This window comes from Syngnathus acus, chromosome 10 (assembly GCF_901709675.1).
Source record: "Syngnathus acus chromosome 10, fSynAcu1.2, whole genome shotgun sequence".
Taxonomy (NCBI): Eukaryota; Metazoa; Chordata; class Actinopteri; order Syngnathiformes; family Syngnathidae; genus Syngnathus; species Syngnathus acus.
In genome coordinates this window covers 2,545,352-2,564,255 of record NC_051095.1, presented here as the reverse complement: position 1 = coordinate 2,564,255, position 18,904 = coordinate 2,545,352, and the positions used below count along the sequence as shown (strand labels likewise).

General features: G+C 46.1%; 1 protein-coding gene and 3 long non-coding RNA genes across 4 annotated transcripts in view; 1 reads left to right on the top strand and 3 right to left on the bottom strand.

The window, feature by feature from the left end:
* LOC119129646 (C-type mannose receptor 2-like) overlaps positions 1-18,904 on the top strand; it is a 902,042-nt gene that overhangs the window by 226,659 nt on the left and 656,479 nt on the right. The window lies entirely within an intron of this gene.
* Positions 414-999, bottom strand: LOC119128282. Its single transcript, XR_005098966.1, has 4 exons — positions 980-999; positions 691-812; positions 562-624; positions 414-470 (listed from the first exon to the last, which is right to left on the bottom strand). It is a non-coding gene; the product is annotated as an uncharacterized LOC119128282 (long non-coding RNA).
* LOC119128284 lies at positions 2,404-3,216 on the bottom strand. Its single transcript, XR_005098968.1, has 3 exons — positions 3,145-3,216; positions 2,524-2,638; positions 2,404-2,445 (listed from the first exon to the last, which is right to left on the bottom strand). It is a non-coding gene; the product is annotated as an uncharacterized LOC119128284 (long non-coding RNA).
* LOC119128294 lies at positions 17,038-18,488 on the bottom strand. The gene is made up of 2 exons (XR_005098977.1): positions 18,385-18,488; positions 17,038-17,211 (listed from the first exon to the last, which is right to left on the bottom strand). It is a non-coding gene; the product is annotated as an uncharacterized LOC119128294 (long non-coding RNA).

Genomic DNA, 18,904 nt, shown 5'->3' with positions numbered 1-18,904 from the left:
TTTTTTTCCCTTCGAATTCAGTCCAAATTTGTTCTGCTAAAATGAGCCTTCCGATATGACACCTTCATTCTGGGCCAGTGACAACCTTTGCAGACGGCTCCAAACCGTTCCGCTTACTGCAGGTGTTGCGTCGCTCCACTCAAACTGTCCGTGTTCTTCCTGAGTCCCACCCAAGATTGCGATCCTCCTACATATGGCGCGTGAGCTGGAGGAAATGACAAAAAGCAATTGAGCGCAAGAGGGGCATTCAAACGCGACAGACACGGTGACCCGTTGCGGGACGATAGCTGGCATCGGCAGTATGTCTCGAAGCTCACCAGCCAAGAATTGGCCATCCACCAGTGATGGACGCTGGTCAGTGACCTCTCCAGTCTTGGCAGAACTTCTCGGCCTCCTTCCAAGTGCGCTCCTTCCCTCAAAGTGATAGCAAGAGTCCTTGTACAGTAACTCGCCAGTGTCGCAGAAGGAAGCTGAAAAGCAAAAGAAAAACCAATTGGAAAACCACAACCACGCGACACGGTGCGGGTGCGAAAAGAAAGAAGACGCGTCGCTGCCACTCACTCTCCACTCGACTGACGCCGAGTCCGTAGTCTTTGTAGGAACACAGCCGTCCCTCCGGGCAGGCTGCAGGAGAATTGTGTTTTTCTCCTCTGAGCGTGCGTCGACATTACAACGGGGGATCAGACTTACCGTCGGGCGACCGCTTGCACATGTACGCCAAGGAGGATCCGCACGAGCCATGTCTCCACTTGCCAGGCCGACTGGAGAGGTGCACCCCTTGGTTGACGTACGCGCAGGAAGCAACGTCGGCGCTGTCGGGGAGAAGCGGTGAAAAGCGAGAGACACAAAGGGGCCAATGTGAAGGCTCCTTGCTCGTCTTCCCTGTGCCCTCGCTCAGGTTTTGCAGACGGGTTCCATCATCTCGCCGTGTGCCCCGCCCGCCTGTCAATGAACGGACACGAAGAGGTGACCTTCTTACCTTCTGTCTTGACCTGAGTACCATTGGCGTAGGTCGGCATCACAGCCGTGTCGGACTTAGTCAGCTTCGTTTCTCCCACTTGAAAAACTGACACCAGGTCTCGCTGCAGTTCTGCAGAGTCCAAACCCGTTGTCAGTCAACTAACCACCAGTAGCCAGCCACTGCCGCTTGCGTGCGCCTCACCAGATTGGAGCGTCCGATCCAGAAGGGCTTGTCGCCCATTTGCTTCTTCACAAAGATTTCCTCGTAAGGCGAGACGATGGAGACCAGGTCGCCTCCCTCCGAGACGCAGTCGTAACGAGCCCCCAGCCAACCGTTGGTGGTCTCCATCTTCTTGTAGCAGTTGGAGCCGAAGCGGCGCCACCCTTTGGTCCTATCACATGTCTGAATGACTGAGAATAGAATAGGATAGAATAGAATAGATCTTTATTAGCATTGTTACATGTCCAACGTTTTGGGACTATTCTGACGTTAAGAGCGCTACGTTTTTTGTATTTGGTGAAATGAGGATCTGCGACAAACAAGCAGAGCTCGCCTTTTATTCCGTTTCAGCCAATTGCGTCACCTGCATCAGACCAAAAAACGAACCATCGCCATTTCGGTCCTCCGATAGGATGACAAGCGTTGGGCAGAATGGACCGAGCACCCTGTCTTACCTCGTCTCTTGCAGACGTAGCCGCGCTTCTTCTCGCAATCGCCGACTCCCCGGCCGCCCTCGCCACCGAGTAAGGAGTTGCAGCGTCGGCCGGAGGGGTCACCTGGAAGGAGACGGCGGATGCTCAGCGCTCCCCCACGGAAATGGACATTTTCCGGCCAGGTTTTAGACCCACCCACCTGCGGCGGCCAACTGGACGGAATTGGGTGAGGATTGGGCCGACTGCTCGCTGCCGTCTTCAACCGTGGTGTCGTTGGTGTCCAACCACAAAGAGGAAGCGTTTGGCAGAAGACCTTTGGGTCAAAGGTAAACACGGTTGAAACATCTCACAGGTGCATGTGCGAAACACTTAACCGTAACGAAGTGCGGGAGACGTCTGGCTCGTGTCCTTGTCGCTGGGGGCCACAAGCTTTTCTTTGGAATGAAAAAAACTTGGCAAAAAGCGATTCCTTTGGTGCTCCCTCGATTCCACTTTCTCCCGCATGGATTCTTTCATCAAGCACATTGAACAGCCTACCTTGGACGAAGGCGTGTTCCTGCGAGTCGGCGATGCCGAGCAGGTTGCCGCTGAGGCGGGCGCACTTGTCTCGCGCCTCCTTCCAGGTCTTGGTGGGCTTGGAGTCGATCAGGTAGCAGAAGTCGTTGGCGGGGTTTTCCTGCCACCAGCCGCACTTTGCGCTCTCGCCTGCAAGCGAGACTCGGGTCACTTGAGAGCAAACAGGATTTTGCACGTGGGCTGCAGGGTCGGACGCCCGCCCACCTGATGTCGATGTCGGCGCTGGGAGAAGCGGAAGAGAATCTCTGGCCTTGCCTGCAAGGATGTGAGAGGGTCAAATATGAGAGAGCGCCCAGAAGACAAAGGGCAAATGAGAGGTCGTGACTTTCCGACCTTTTTGACAGATGGATGGACGAAGGGTATCGCAAGTGTCTATGTAAACTTCAGCAGCAGTCGTCAATTTGGAGCAGGCATATGGAAATTTCGGAAGATACCACGGGGCGTCATACTGCGGAGGGAGGACACAGCGGACGGGACTTGAGCGTGTTAGGTGTTGCAGTTGTTCAGATGGCCTCCCAGCAAATTCCTTCAAAGTCACTTTATTGATTTAAATCTCTCCGATTCATTTTCATAACCGCTTTCTCACAGTCAGAATTGTTGCCATATTCAGACTGAAACTTTTCAATGAACAAATGTTTCCCTGGAAAATGAAAGGTGCACTTAGATTCTACTGATCACTTCCTTGGTTTTTCCATCTAAATGATCATTTGAATCCTCATAAAATGGAAAAAACGGTTTGTCTTGGAACACCACTCAAGGCAGGTCTGATTCAAATCAAACCATTTGACAGGCAGAGCATTCTTGTCAGATTTGTCCTCCTAATTCAACACAACTTTGTTCTGCTCAAAGGCTGCTAAAATCACACTTTTTAACTTTTGCCTTCTAACATGTCGGCTGCATTCTGGCCAATTGACAACTTTTTGGACCTCGATCTGTTGCACACGTGTCACTTACTGTAGTTGATCCGTCGCACCACTCCAAGTCGCCATGGTTCCGGCTGAGTCCCAGCCAAGACCAATATCCTGGTCCCATGTGAGCTTGAGGAGAGCAGAACAAAGACTTGTTGTGAAACATTGCGGCTCGATTGCTGGCCTGCTCAGTTTGCCTTGGCGCTCGCTCACCAGCCAAAAATTGCCCGTCAACCTGTGAGTGGACGCTGGCCAGGTGACCTTTCTTGCCTTTGCACAAATTCTCAGCCGCTTTCCAGTTTGTACGTGTCCCCTCAAAATGGTAACACGAGTCCTTGTACAGGAACAAGCCAGGGTCGCAGAAAAGCTGGAACCCAAGAGAAACTCATGAGACAACCACAACGAGGCTGCGTGGTTAGAAAGAAGAAGCGTCGCTGCCGCTCACTCTCAACTCGATTGTAACGGAAACCCAAGTCTTTGTAGGAACACGGCCATCCGTCCGGGCAGTCTGCAGGAGGACGACGTGATTGCAATTTTTCCTCCTTTCAGCGTCAACATCTCAAGAAGAGACAGACTCACCATCGGGCGACCACTTGCACATGTATGCCAAGGAGGATTGGCACGATCCATGTCTCCACTTTCCAGGCTGACTGTGATGGTACACACCTTGGTTGACGTAGGCGCAGGAAGCAACGTTGGAGCTGTCGGGGAAAAGTGGGGGAAAATGAGACACACGACAAGCCAAATTGGAGTCGATTCTCCTCTTTTCGGATAAAAAGAAAAAAGCTGGTTTTGAACCTGCTCACACACTTTTGGAAAGGGGTTCCAAGTGTTCCTGTGCATCTCTCCTGACACCGAATGCAAAGAGGTGACCTTCTTACCGTCCGTCTTGACGCGGGTCCCAGTTGGTGTAGTCCGGCGTCATACTGGTGTTGGACCAAGTCAACTCCTTTGCTCCCGCTTCAAAAAACCAACACCAGTCCTCGTCGCACTTCTGCCGAAACCAATCCCGGTTGTCAATGGCGTAGCAATGGCGAGCCAACAGCACTTTGGTCTTACCAGATTGGAGAGTCCGATCCAGAAGGGCTTGTCGCCCATTTGCCTCTTCACAAAGTCTTCCTCGTCCTTGGAGGTGATGGAAACAAGGTCGCCGCCCTCCCAGAGGCAGTCGTAACGAGCGCCCAGCCAACCGTTGGTTGGCGCCATCGTCTTGTAGCAGTGGGAGCCGTGAAGAGTCCATCCGACTTTTGCGTTACATGTTGGCTCAGGAATGATTGGTTCTGATGAAAGAGCAAAGTTGCCTTGGTCATTTGTCAGCGTTTGGGGAAAAACACAAATTGAGCAAACGGACAAGAAGGAAGTCGGCCGAATTCAGTTGTTGCCAAATTGCGTCACCTGCATGACTGACAATATGAGATCAATCAAGTGGAACTTAAGCGTTGGGCAGAGGCTGAGATCAGCCGGAGTCAAATTGCCTGTTGGCCGTGCACAAAGTTGGTCAATAAAGCCAATTCTGAGTCTGAAATCATCGATCCACAAAAAATCGACAAGGCACTTTTTTTTTTTTCTTCTCACCATCGTCATCAACCGTTTTCAAGATGCTGAATAATTTCAAGGACATGTCAAAGGACGGAGGAAATTCAGTCCACTTCTGTCTGACACGCTTTTATCGCAAACAGTAATGCGGCCATAACGCAGTGCGTGCACTGTCCGTTTTTTTTTTGCATTTGTTTTTTTCTTTTTGTGTGTCAAATGTTCACATGACCAAATTGATTACATGTGGATAGGTAGTATTGTTTGGATGAGTGAAAGGCAATTCATTTGGAAGCAGTTGTGTGGCTTTGGAATCGCCCCCGCCACCCTCCCTTTGCGTTTCCTCCCCGGCCTCTGCTGTCCCCCCCCCTTGCCTGCTTGGAGCAGGCAGGCGGGAGGAGAGAGAGGGCTGCTCTTCTGACACGCACGCACGAAGAACCAACGAAAGAACCACGACACGACACGACACCACTCTCAGCAGCAAATTGACATCACGCGACAATAAGGGCGCCCCAGTGCCCATTGAACGGATTTGAGATGGAAGTGAGTCAGCTATGGAAGAGATTTCTTTTATTTTTGAGAGTGCTCTCGCCACGTGTATGGCGCCCTGAGCGGTCGCCCATATTACCCTTAGCAAAATGCGGCCCTGCGTAGGACTCCCACCTGATTCTGATGTCGGCGCCAGACGAAACTCGAAGAAATTTCTGGCCTTGCCTGTAAGGACGTGAGAGGATCAAAAATGAGAGAGCGACCAGAAGACAAAGGGCAAATGAGAGGTCGCGACTTTCTGACCTTTTTGACAGATGGGTTGTTGATTCTCACTGCAAGAATACATGTGAACTTGACCATTGGAAAGCAATTGGGCGCAGTCGTTCTCTTTGCCTTCTGGATACAACGGGACATCATTCTGCGGAGGGAGGACACAGCGGTGGGCGTGACTTGAGCGTGTTAGGTGTTGCAGCTGCTCAGATGGCTTTCCAGCAAATTCCTTCAAAGTCACTTTATTGATTTAAATCTCTCCAATTCATTTTCATAACCGCTTTCTAACAATCAGAATTGTTGCCATATTCAGACTGACACTTTTCAATCAACAAATGCTTCCCTGGAAAATGAAAGGTGCACTTTGATTCTACTGATCACTTGATTGTTTTTTCCTTCTAAATGATCATTTGAATCGTCATAAAATGAAAAAAACCCGTTTGTCTTGTAACATGACTCAAGGCAAGTCAAATTCAAATCAAACCATTTGACAGGGAGAGCATTCTTGTCAGATTTGTCCTCCTAATTCAGCACAACTTTGTTCTGCTCAAATGACACTTTTTAACTTTTGCCCTCTTTTTTGGACCTCGATCTGTTGCACACTTGTCACTTACTGTGGATGATCCGTCGCTCCACTCCAATTTGCCATTGTTCCTCCTGAGTCCCAGCCAACTCCAATAAGCTCCCTCGTGAGCTTGAGGAGAGCAGAACAAAGACTTGTTGTGAAACATTGCGGGTCGATTGCTGGCCTGCTCATTTTGCCTTGGCGCTCGCTCACCAGCCAAAAATTCTCCGTCAACGTATGAGTGGACGCTGGCCAGGTGACCTCCCTTGTTCTTGCAGAAATCCTCAGCCGCTTGCCAGGTTGCACGTGTCTCCCCAAAATGGTAACAAGAGTCCTTGTACAGGAAGTGGCCAGAGTCGCAGAAGGAAGCTGAAACCCAAAAGAACCTCGTTAGAAAAGCACAAAAAGATGGTGCGGTGTGAAAAGAAGCGCGCTGCCACTTACTCTCCAGTTGATAGTAAACGGAAGCAGATTCTTTGTGGGAACAGGTACGTCCATTCGAGCAGGCTGCAGAAAGACGACGTAGTTGTGCTTTGCTTCTTTCAGCGTCAACATTACAACGGGGGTTCAGACTTACCGTCGAGCGGCCGCTCGCACATGTACGCCAAGGAGGATCCGCACGATCCATGTCTCCACTTGCCAGGCTGATTGAAGGTGGGCACTCCTTGGTTGACATAGGCGCAGGAAGCAACGTTGGAGCTGTCGCGGAAAAGTGGGGAAATCGAGACACACAACGAGCCAATTTGGAGTTGATTCGCCTCTTTTCGGATCAAAAGAAAACAAAAGCTGTTTTTGAACCTGCTCACACATTTTTGGAAAGGGTTCCAAAATGTTCCTGTGCATCTTGCCGGACACAGAACGCAAAGAGGTGACCTTCTTACCTTCCCTTTTGACGCGTGTCCCAGTTGGTGTAGTCCGGCGTCATACTGCTGTTGGACCAAGTCAGCTCCTTTGCTTCCAAAAATTCACACCAATCCTCATCGCAGTTCTGCCGAAACCAATCCCGGTTGTCAATGGCGTACCAAGGGCGAGCCAACAGCACTTTGGTCTTACCAGATTGGAGAGTCCGATCCAGAACGCCTTGTCGCCCATTTGCCTCTTCACAAAGTCTTCCACGGTCTCGTCGGTGATGGAAACAAGGTCGCCGCCCTCTAAGGCGCAGTCGTAACGAGCCCCCTGCCAACCGTTGGTTGTCCCGTCCTTCTTGTAGCAGTGGGAGCCGTGAAGAGTCCATCCGTTGTCACATGCCTTGATTGATCCTGATGAAACAGCAAAGTTGCCTTGGTCATTTTTCAGCATTTGGTGAAGAGGAGAAATTCAGCAAACAGACAAGAATGAAGTCAAAATGAGTTGTTTTCAAATTGCGTCACCTGCATGGCTGACAATAACATGAAATAAACAAACTAAAATAATGTATTCACCCAAAAAATCAACAAGACACATTTTCGTCACGAGATAACAGTTTCAAGAAGCTGAATGATTTCAAGGACTGTTGCACATGTCTAAAAAAGGGAAGAAATACAGTCCACTTCTGTCATTCTGCCGCCTCTCGGGGAGAAAAAAAGTTTTTTGTTTTTTTAACTCAACTCCTGCCCACAGGATGGCGCTAGAAGTCAACAGATTCCACTTCCAGCTTTTTCTTTTTATTTTCATCAATGTCAAAGTATCTTTTGGTAAATCTATGCAAAGGAAGACGTGTTGGAATTTCACGCCTCTTGTAACAAATCTTCGTGACTATCACTTCCTTTGCCCCACCGCCCACACACGCTCCAGTGCAACGTATTTGCCCCTTTTTTGGGGTAAGAAAAAACGCAATGTGTGGTTGCAAATATTAAAGCCAATAGTGGTGCAGTTGTGTTGCTAACTTACGCGTGTGCACGTCGCTATATACGTAGACAGTAGCCCGTATGACGTTTTGGTTGATTTTGTTTGGAGGGATGGACAAACAAGTGCCACGTTAACGTCAAAGTGGATCAAATGATATATTCGCTCCTCTAATTGTGTCGGTTGCATGTCCTATTCGATATGAAACATTGTTTGGTGGTAAAAAGAGAGCAGGGAGGGCTCTGGATACACTCCATCACTATTCAAATGATTATTTGATCACTTGTGCTTAGCGCCACATTGACTAAACGACTTTTGTTGCAGACCGGACGGACATCGTCATTACTCTTAAGTACAACCTTTGCTTATTTCCGAGACAGTATGTGAGGAGAAAACGGAGTTTGCCTTTCCAACAAAGTGATACACCGTTTTGTCCTCACTGGGGCTCTTTTACTCCCCAAACATATTTGATACATGTCTATTATTGAGGACTTGCTGTATATCATCCTCCCTGTGATATTGGGGTTCTCGCATGTTCATATTTAACCATTACAATCATTTTCTTCTGCTCTGTCACTTCAGTTCCGGAATCATTCTAAGATTCGTTTCCTCGCAAACTTCTTTCTCTCGAGTTGCCGTGCGCATTTGGGCGAGGGAGGGGGGAGTGGGGTTGGAATGTGCCATTGCGTCTCGCAATCAATGTCAGCTTGTTAAAGAGGCATAAAAACAGGTAAAAAAGACTCTTTGCACTCACAACACAAAGATTACGTGCACAAGAGCAAGCGCTGTTACATCCATTTGAAAAGAACTCCATTTGGGTCCAAAAAGTGGACTGAATTTGGGTTGAAAATCAAGCCAAACTCTTTTGCGCAGAACAGTCCAAAAACTCCTCAAATGCCAAAACGCCCCATAGTTGAGACCAATTCACCCAGCTTCCTAAGTCGGTCCAATTTTGAACCCGGCGGCGGATCCGCACTGCCATCCGAACCACACGCGTTCTTCCAAAGTTGTCATTAAGTTGTACATTTTGGTCGATGTACTCACCGTCTGCGCAGCTGTACAACATCCATACAACGCAAGACAGGAGAACCAGCGCCAGGCGCGCGGCCGGCGGGGTCATCATGGCCTCGAGGCTATTGAACGCAGAAATCTCGGTGTGGTGCACGCACTCGTTCCGCTCGAAACAAGGACAGCCGCCCGCTCGACAGGCGCTCGCTCACTCGCTCGGCTGCTGCTGCTGCGGCTGCTGCTCGGCCCCCACCTTCGCGAGTAACGCACCGTTGGTAGAGCGCGTTCCCGCGGAGACGCTCTGTACGTGTGCGCGTCTTTGAGCGATGGAACGCGATATCATTTCGGCCACCTTTGTCCAGACTTTGGACACCACTGATTTTATTCGCTATGGGAAAGGGGGGACGCAAGCAAGAAAGGGGGACAACCTTTGGGGTCACCTCAACCTACGTTTTAAAGTGAAGCCAAGTCATGTGTAAAAGTATTTATTTATTTTTTTTTTTTTTACTCGACATCAGTCAGAGTGGAATCAGCTCATGACAACGTCGACTGACTGAAAGATCAAAACATTGGCTCACTCAATCAGCCGACATTTTCTCATCACATCAGGGGCGGTTGCTTGCGAAAAAAGGCAAATGAGCAGGTTGTCACGTAGCAGGAAGGATGGCTTCCTAAAAGGCACCGGCGGTTTTTAGCCAAGGGGTTGGGGTGGCCAGTGGCGTGCTGGGACCATTTTCCAGCCCGGGAGTTTCAAATCCAACCGGCCCAATGGCAGGCGCACAGAATAGTGGAATACCGCCGCGTCACTTGACTCCACTATATTTAAGCGCTGACCAAGGGTGACTATAACAGAAAATAAAAGATGATACATCATTAAAATATAGAACAAATAGGCTACTGTAGCAGTTGAATTATGTTTTATGTTCAAGATTTTCTATTCGCCACGTTTGAGCGTGCCAAACAAGGAATTTGACTTCGGTACATCACAGCCTGGGTGGTATCGCCCAACTTGAGACACCGGGAAGAGAATTGCAATGCAAAATGGGTGTTGTAGTTCCGAATCGGGTGGAGTTGAAAATGCATTGAATTAAAAGCTAGATTAAAATTTCATTCATTTCTAGCCGATCAAATGATGGCCCCCACCGGCCCCACGTGGGAACGGCCATCGTCTCTCCCGATTAGCCAGCGTGCTATTGGGGCTGTCTCAGGATCCCCCCAAAAAAATGGATTTATTATTCATTCATCACTCTTATTTATTCCTTGTTTGTGCCTTCTTGTTTTTTTTTTTTTTGTGTTGTTTACTTGTATGTGTATTGTGTACTATGTCTTGTCACCGTGGGATTGGGATTGTAATTTCAATTTCTTTGTGTGTCCTGGCATGTGAAGAAATTGACAATAAAGCAGACTTTGACTTTGACCTTTGACTTTGACACACGGACTTATATTCGGGCCAATATGGTACTTTGCCACCAGGCGCAAGACAAGTATCAATTTGGGAGCAAACGTTTCCTTAATATGTATCGGTTTGCCTGTGAGTTAGGTTTCGCTTTCTGGTCCCCTTTCCAGTAAATGATGCTCAGGCCGTCTTAGTTACATTTAAAGTCATTCAGTGGTGCACCGTTTCCTTGCTGTCCTGAATCTTCATCAATTGGAATTTTACTCTCTGTGATTCCACCATTGTCTTTTTCAGTGACATACGCTCACTCATTCACGAGAGCACCTAAGTGACTGACTGTGTGTGTATGTGCACGTGTGTGTACGTGCACGTGTGTGTACGTGAGTGTGAGTTAGGTTTCGTTTTCTTATCTCCCTTTTCTTGGAACCTAAATTTGTTCCAGACATATTTCTGACAGGATGCTGCTGGTAACAAATGTTTCTATTTCCAGCACTCTCATGTTGTCTTGGTCTCATTCAAGGTTATCAAAAGGTGTCGCGCCAGGCCAGCCCCGTCCTGAACCTTCCTCCATTAGAAATTTTACTCTCTGTGAATCCACAATTGTTATTTTCAATGACATCCACTCACTCATTCACGGGAACACCGAAACGACGGCCCGGCTCACTTTTACGTGGCACCTGCAAGATGGCATCAGTTGGCAACAAGCAAATACCAAAGCTACATTGCCACCTGGCACAAAACAAGTATCAATTTGGGAACAGACGTTTCCTGAATAGATTAGAATTTTTTTTTTTTTCTTCTTTTTGTGCCAGAATGGAATGAGGAGTGCCCAGCTCACCTGCTGCTTAATTGCAAAGTCCTTTATTGGCCTTTAAAAGGAACTCACAGCAACAATAAGAAAGATACCACTGCATTTCAGCCCTGCCACAAAAGGTCAGAAGGTCAATGGCAAACAGGTGTCGCAAATTGGTGTGGGTGTTGATGACAGCGAGGCTGGAGAACAAGATGTCACGTTTGAGTGACTGGACACTTTAAGAGGAAGACGGTGCCTGCCGCTAGCGTTCCCCATCTGTCAGCCGTGGTGACCTGCAATGAAACACACGCAGCCAGCATTGCTTCGCACAAAAAGGGCCTAACAAGTTTTTAGCAGTGAGTACGTTTGCACCGATTGAATTTTCAAGAACTTCAGGGAGAGAGGTTCAATTGTTCAAACAAAACACACAATCAATTTGAACCCGTGCAGCCTTTTTTTTTTCTCCAGTTGTGTCCCTCTATATTTGTATTTGTTTTGTTTTTTCTGTCATTTTTGTTTTATAATGACATATTTTATTTATTTTATATACTTTTAAGATGTATTTTATCAGTTTTAATTGTTTTTTTAGGCGGGGGGTAAATCACAATATCGTCAACCATATTCGTTTTTGCTCCAATTTAAATTTAGATTCCAGTTTCAATTGTTTTTTTTAAGCGGGTGATAAATCACAATATCTTCAACCATATTAGTTTTTGCTCCAATTTAAAATTAAATTCCAGTTTTGTTTTTTTAAGCGGGTGGTAAATCACAATATCTTCAACCATATTAGTTTTTGCTCCAATTTAAATTTAAATTCCTAATTTCTTTTTGACAACAGATCTGATCTCATCACTAATTTTGAGTCTAGTGGGGGACCTCTAGTGGCCAAAACGGGAATTACAGCGACACGACACCTGAGCCGTGTCGGTCCGGTGAGAACCTTGACGTCAGGCACGGAGACGACCATTATTTTGATAACCGATCAATCTCGCGATGTGTAATTTGTGAGCATTGAAGTCAGGGATGGAGCCAACGTTTATTTTGAGAATTTATTATTTGCTCTTGATTGATTGATCGTAATGATAAAAAGATGTTTTTACGTTTACTGCCACTGTGTTTAAGATGCGCAAAAAAAAGAAGAAAAAAAATAGAATAGCCAATCGTTTGGGGGTGTGGGCGGGGCAATGCGTTGGGCAGACCAGAGCAGTGCCAGTTTTAATTGAACAACAAAAAAAACAAAGGCCAATACCAGTATGCAACAAAACGTCACTTATGGGATGCTGTTGAAGTGCCACTGCAGCTCAGCCAGCTGAGTGAGGACGTGCGCCCCCTGCTGGTGTTTGTCAACGCCACGAGCGGCGGCCAAAAGGGCCAAGAGCTTCTGTGCGCCTTCCGCAAGCTTCTCAACCCACACCAAGTCTTGACCTCTGAAACGGTGTGAGTGGCTGAAACATACGTCGATAGAAAAATCCCACCTGTCGTTTGGCAAAAAAGAAAAAAAAAGTCTCTTCAATTTGATTGAGAAGTGCATGCAAGAAAGGGTCGATGAAAATCCCACCTGTCTTTTGGCCACAAAGAGAAAAAGTCCCCTCCATTTGATTGAAAAGTGCACGCAAGAGAGTTTCACCCATCGCGGGGGCCATTCGAGCTCTGCTCGTCGTCTCAATCTATTGTGTGACGTTGTGCCGCAGTGCATTGTCCTACCAGATGGCGGCGCCAACCGCTTCCAATGCGATGAAAGCAAATGCAAAGTTGCCCCATCAAATTCACCCAGTCGCCTTGACCACCTTCCAGAGCGTCCAAACAAAACGTTTGCCAACATCTCCAATGCTAAAGTTCAATCATAGAATATTAATGTTTTAATTATTAATTTTTATAATTATTAATGAATTTTAATTAATATTATGATCAGTTGTAAATCATATAATAAATCGAGTAAGTAGAAGAAACAAAAAGTTGCCCCATCAAATTCACCCAATCGCGTTGACCATGCACCTCCCGGAGCGTCCAAACAAAACGTTTGCCAACCTCCCCAATGCTAAAGTTCAAAGACATAATCCATGGTCAATCACATAATAAATTGAGTAAGTAGAAGAAGAAAACAATTGCGCCATCAAATTCACCCAATCGCGTTGACCATGCACCTTCCGGAGCGTCCAAACAAAACGTTTGCCAACCTCCCCAATGCTGAAATTCAATCATATATAATCCATTGTAAATCTCCGCCCTTTGTCACCGATTCTGTTCGTCATGTTTACGGACAGAATTTCTAGGCGCGGCCGAGGCGTTGAGGGTGTCCGGTTTGGGGACCTCAGCATCGCGTCCCTGCTCTTTGCAGACGACGTAGTGCTGTTGGCTTCTTCAAGCCGTGATCTTCAGCTTTCACTGGAACCGTTCGCAGCCGAGTGTGAAGCGGTCGGGATGAGGGTCAGCACGTCCGAATCCGAGTCCATGGTCCTCGGTCGGAAAAGGGTGGAATCAGGAATGCGGAGGAGTTTAAGTATCTTGGGGTCTTGTTCACGAGTGAGGGCAGTATGGAGCGCGAGATCGAGAGCTGAGCCAAAAGCAAAGCTCTCAATTTACCGCTCCATCTACGCTCCTACCCTCACCTATGGTCACGAGCTATGGGTCGTGACCGAAAGAGCGAGATCCCGAATACAGCCGGCCGAAATGAGTTCCCTCCGCAGGCTCTCCCTTAGAGATAAGGTGAGAAACTTGGTCATCCGGGAGAGACTCGGAGTAGAGCCGCTGCTCCTCCACGTTGAGAGGAGCCAGATGAGGTGGCTCGGGCATCTCACCAGGATGCCTCCTGGACGCCTCCCTGGAGAGGTGTTCCGGGCATGTTCCACCGGTAGGAGACCCTGTGGACGACCCAGGACGCGCTGGAGAGACTATGTCTCTCAGCTGGCCTGGGAACGTCTTGGGATCCCCTGGAATGAGATGGATGAAGTGGCTGGGGAGAGGGAAGGCTGGGAGTCCCTCCTAAAGCTGCTGCCCCTGCGACCCAAGCCCGGATAAGCAGAACAAGATGGATGGATGGATGGATGGATGGATGGATGATGGATGGATGGATGGATGGATGGATGGATGGAATTTGCATTTTTTCAGAACAGGACGTGTGTGTGTGTGTGTGTGTGTGTGTGTGTGTGTGTGTGTGTGTGTGCCTGTGTGCGTGCGTGCGCGTGTTCCGAGTTTTCTTTTTTTTAACAACTATGGAAATTGTAGATTCACACTGAAGGCATCAACATTTGTGATCAAGAAAATACTTTGCCTTGTACAATATCATTTTTTCAATAGTCAACGTCACACCACGCTTACTTTGCCAGCTACGTTTTCAAGTCGTCTTTCACTTTCACTTTCACTTTGTGATAAAGGTGGACTTTGGTATGCTACGTTCACGAAAATCAGAAATATGACAATTATTATATTAGTAGCGTTTGAAAAAGAAGTCAACCCGCATTGCGACTAAAAGGTTTTTTGTTACGGCTTTTAAACATGTTATTGATTCGTTTGATGAGTTGGACGGGCTGCACGTGACTCACAAGCACGCAGCGGCCGCTTGGCGCGGGGTATTGACGTGACGCCGCCAAGAGGCGGGACCGCGGAGCTGCAATGCGAGCTGCACACACACACGCACGTACGCGCGCACACGCACACCACACAGCTGGAGGAGAGGAGTTGGCACGCTGACTAGATGACTGCAACGGCTGACACGCATCCTCGTGTGATCGCTCCTTTTTGCACCAAACGACAACATGCGATAAAAAAATAATATAATATATATATATATATATATATATACTATATATATTGCTTTGGCCATTTCTAACCACACGCTGCAGGCACTTCTGATAAGTTTAATTTCAAGCGCCTTTAGCTAAAAGATCGTCATTTTTTTGTCTTTTTCTTTGGGGAGGAGCGAATGTCCCTGCTCACTCCACAGTTGGTATCAATGTTCCGGCTGCACACGAAGGGCATGGGAACTATCTTCTTCTAAAGGTAAGAGGCGATTTATTTATTTATTTATTTTTACTTCCAGATGGACTTTTAGGAGTAAACGACAATCTAGCGACTTGAAACCGCCGCATTAGTGATCGTGGGAATAAATTGCGGGTTGAATTCGAGCAGAATAGTCCACTAGTCTCGCTCAGCAGCCCGATTGGTGTGTTGCCACTGCCGCACAGAACTACACGGCGACATTCCACACAAACACCCGAGAGCATGGAGGAATGCCGGGCCGTAAAATAGACGTCACAGTGACTTGAATACGTGTGGAAAGTGTGTAACTTGAATATGTGTGGAAAGTGTGTAGCTTATTCGGCACCACTTGCATGCAGACTGCAGTTGTGATGAGGACCCAGCAGGGGATTTGAAAAACGTTTGGGTGCCATTTCTTCCCTTGCAACATCTTCGCTCACCGATGTCAGAGCAGTGGGATTGAAGCGCTAATCTTTAGTCTTAAAGTCTTAGCAGCTGCAGGAAGCATACCCCATTTTTTGGGTGCATTTGATTAACAAGACACTCTTATTGAGCAAAATGAGTCATTCATAAATGGTCATGATCAAATGCAAAAGGTGAAGCGGTGCCATCTTTTTTTCTTCTTCCTGCCGACTAGTGCTGCAGCGCAATAACTTGAGGCTGCCCGTGATATTAACATCACCTCCGGCTTACCGCCTCCACCTGCGCCGCCCGCTTTGCACTTATCGGGCTCTCGGGCCCTAATTGGCTCCATTGTTGCCGCTTAATGCCAGAAAATACAAGCGGAGGAGGGAAGAGCGGAGACAAGTGAGAGCAAACGACTCAATCAGCTCATTTGCTGACCTTATGGGAGCTTTGGCTTTCATTGGTCAAAAGGGCAGCGGCTGTGGAATTGGTTTATCAGCACTGCTCACTGCGAACAAGACGAGGTGGAACAAAGAAAGTGCACGAGTGAGATGGAACTTGAGGATGAGGTGATGCGTCTGAGTTGAATGAACTCTGAAAAGTCTCACTGATGTGAAAGGCTTGCAATTCTTGCATGGCTTTGAGGGTTGAAGAACAATAACAGGAGCTAACAGGTGGGTTGGCTTAAATGAAACCCAGAATTCAAACGAAACTATAGCTTTGAATGACTTTTTCTGTTGTACGATATCTTTTATATTTCGTTTTATTAAATTTGCTGCAAATGATATATTTTACTTCTGTTTTGCTAAATATGATGTCGTATATTTTTATTTCCTAAATTTGCTACAAATGATATATTTTACTATTGTTTTAAAAATAAAAGTATGTCAAACGCACACTTTTTATCAAAGTGCCACCGGCTCCCCGGTAACGGATTCGATAAGGTCTGCTCTACTTTGTTGCGGAAGTAGCGAACCTACTTCTCTTTATTCGAAGAAAAATCGAATTAGTGGAAGTATGACAATAATAGTATTTGAGAAGGAATTGAATGCATTAAATCCTTAGTTCTAACACTATATATATATATATATATATATATAACCACTGAACCGTTAGAAGGCTTCAACCAACTCGATTGTTTAAAAGGAATAATATTTCTCTTAAAACGAATCAAAATGACTTACACAAATTATAATTATCCTGCAATTAATTTAATCCCTCAAAATTGTCCAATTTAGCTTTTGACGCGGCCCGACAAAAATAGGAACGGGCCCGCGCCCGACGGACAATTACTCATTTTAACTCTACCACTAATCCAAATAATCTAATTTAAACACCTTATGTTATTTTACTCAAGTGAAGCAACTATTTGAACGAATTAAATATTTAACGTGATGCACTCATCCCTCAAATAATTATGAAGACAATTTCATCCCCCAAATCGTCCAATTTAGCTTTTGACGCGGCCCGACAAAAATAGGAACGGGCCCGCGCCCGACGGACAATTAAATTACTTTTAACTTTACTCCAATCCAAATAATCTAATTTATACACCTTCGTTATTTTTATTTATTACGGTACGATTACATACCATAATAATCACCTGTCAATGAATCGAATTGTCAAACCAACCTCAAACAACCGATTGCATATATCGTACAAATGAGCGCACAACGAATTAAATGAGTATATAAAACACATTTATTGAAGAAGCATGAAATAGAATTACTAATCTTAATTCCTCCAAAAATTGAACAACCTCACTCACTGGTACTCGTGCAAATAAAATCATTCAATCTTGGAGTACTTTGATTGCAAAACATCGATCAGAAAAGAAGGAAAAGGTAGCGACCTGAAGGAATAGGGTCAAAAGACACAAAACCCGCCTAGCCACAATAACAGATACGCTCACATCTCTTTGGATAAAGTATATAAGCAGACAAGTATATTCATGGAATCAACCAATAAAGCAGACATAACTAGACATTCTTTGATATAAGATAATAACAGAGGTTGCTACAACTTCATGATTCAATATGTATTTCTGTGCACTGCTAAATAAATGTCTTTTGATATGTTGCTTACATAGCTTAATGGCCCTTAAGGAACTGTGTAATGCATGCCTGATGTTTGTTCTCTAAATCATGGACACGGCCAGAGTCGTCTTGACCGTACAGTACTTGATTATATCTTGTGTTTTGATTAAACGTCATATGTCGCCTAATGCGAGACGCCAGCTTTTCGATTACTACTGAACGCTCTGCACAGAGGGAAATGTTTTGCCTAACAGAAAAGATATGGTGGGAAGCATGATTAAACTAAGAATATAATGATGTGAGCAAAGACATGGAGTATCAAAAGAACTAACTTTGCATAGTCAGGGAACAGTAATAGATTAATGATGTTACAGCCAAAAAGCTCACATTAATTCGTACAAAATGACAAAAGTGAAAGAATGAGGTACGACAGCATATGTGCAAGAATGGAGGAGAATGTTTACAGGAAGGTCACTCGGAGATAAAAAACCAGCTGGTGCCAGAAGGAGACAGCCAAGGACTCGGCCAAAGATGATCACCAAGGCCGAAAGACGGGATGGAAGACCACAGCCCCCCCACACACACCGAATCTTCCATAACCAGCACCCACTCCCATGGAATCAAACTCTACTGCGAACTCGCCCCACCCCAACGACTCATCACCCATCAAACGCGCCCCACACCAACTGAATATAAGCTGACCAAAGAACCTTGAACGTTGCCTTTTCTGATTGGAGACTTTCTGCTCCTGAAAGGCCCAGCGCTGTATTGTACTTTCCTGAAAACAGAGCTTTCTTAACAAGAATTGTGATTGAACTCAACCAACCTGTGTGAGTCTAATTTCTGCTTCAGTGTCTTTGCATTTTCCTACATCTGAAAAAATCAAACGAGCACGCAGGGAGTAAATTGGATTACAGGTGATTGGCAAGGGCTTTGGCCGTGAGGCGCAGATAGCGCGCTCGCAAGATTGTGGACCAAATCCAACAGACCATTTGGGTGTTATTTTTTGGTGGAAATAAAGTCGAGTGATCCGTTCGATCTTATTTCTAAAATTCCAATTTGGGAACTAGGTTGGCCTCGAGAGGACCGACTACCCGATGACTGTCGCACTATCTTCCACCAAAAGTAAACCCCCTCACTTCCTCTTTTCTTCACTTCTCTTTTTTTTTTAATCAAAATAACGCTTCAAAGTTACATTTCAATCAACTATAGAATCAAAAATCCAAACCTTTGAATCAATCTTTTAAACATCGTTTAACACACCACCACTTTCGTAGTAGTGGGCACCTTGGTCTAATGGAGTGATAATATTGCTTTAAGCTGTTACAGAGTATATTTTAGCCAAGCAAAGAAATTAAGATCAAAAATAAAAACAACATTTGTATCAATCTTTCAAACATTTTTTAACACACCACCATTTTCAGAGTGGTGGGCACCTTGGTCTAATTGAGTGATAATATTGCTTTAAACTGTTACAGAATATATTTTAGCTAAGCAAAGAGATTAAGA